Source organism: Rhinopithecus bieti, unplaced genomic scaffold (genome assembly GCF_001698545.2).
Source record: "Rhinopithecus bieti isolate Rb0 unplaced genomic scaffold, ASM169854v2 scaffold_64276, whole genome shotgun sequence".
NCBI classification, from domain to species: Eukaryota; Metazoa; Chordata; class Mammalia; order Primates; family Cercopithecidae; genus Rhinopithecus; species Rhinopithecus bieti.
Genome location: NW_016824314.1, coordinates 51,884 through 53,081, shown reverse-complemented (window position 1 = coordinate 53,081; position 1,198 = coordinate 51,884).

Sequence of the window (1,198 nt, the reverse complement as noted above, 5' to 3'; positions counted from 1 at the left end):
GCTTTTCTTCTTCTTCTTCTTCTTCTTCTTCTTTTTTTTTTTGAGACGGAGTCTCACTCTGTTCCCCAGGATGGAGTGCAGTGGCACAATCTTGGCTCACTGCAAGCTCTGCCTCCTGGGTTCACGCCATTCTCCTGCCTCAGCTTCCCAAGTAGCTGGGACTACAGGCGCCTGCCACCATGCCTGGCTAATTTTTTGTGTTTTTAGTAGAGACGGGGTTTCACCATGTTAGCCAGGATGGTCTCAATCTCCTGACCTCGTGATCCGCCCGCCTCGGCCTCCCAAAGTGCTGGGATTACAGGCATGAGCCGCTGCACCTGGCTGGGTTTGCCAGTATTTTGTTGAGGATTTTTGCATCAATATTCATCAGGGATATTAGTCTAAAATTCTCTTTTTTTGTTGTGTCTCTGCCAGGGTTTGGTATCAGGATGATGCTGGCCTCATAAAATGAATTAGGGAGGATTCCCTTTTTTGCTATTGATTGGAATAGTTTCAGAAGGAATGGTACCAGCTCCTCTTTGTACCTCTGGTAGAATTCGGCTGTAAATCCATCTGGTCCTGGAGTTTTTTGGTTAGTAGGCTATTAATTATTGCGTCAATTTCATAGCCTGTTATTGGTCTATTCAGAGATTCTACTTCTTCCTGTTTAGTCTTGGGAGGGTGTACGTGTCCAGGAATATACCCATTTCTTCTAGGTTTTCTATTGAATTGTGTAGAGGTATAGTATTCTCTAATGGTAGTTAGTATTTCTGTGGGATCAATGGTGATATCCCCTTTATCTTTTTGACCCGTCCAGCGGGATCATTAACACAGACCTTGAAGGAGGGGGTGGGAATTTAAAGAGACAAGAGACACAAGAAATGGAGACAAGACAGTATCCTGATCAAGTCTCGTTTAATGGCGGCGGTGCAATGCCTTATATAGGCTGGCAGGGAAGAGGAAGGGCTCAGAGCAGGCGGGGAGGAGAATAATGAGAGCCCTCACCAGGCGCATGCTCGGTAGACTTAGTCTTTCCCGGGCATGGGAGGTTATCTAAGCGCGGGAGGGAAAAGTTTGCTCGAGGGTAAAGTTGATGATGAAGAACCAGGAAGTGCGCCATCTTGTTTCCACAATGCGGAGCTTAAGCAACAGAGGCCACGGCAATTTCCAGGCCTCACGGCTCCAGACATCTTTTCTTTTTTTCTTTTTTTTTTTTTTG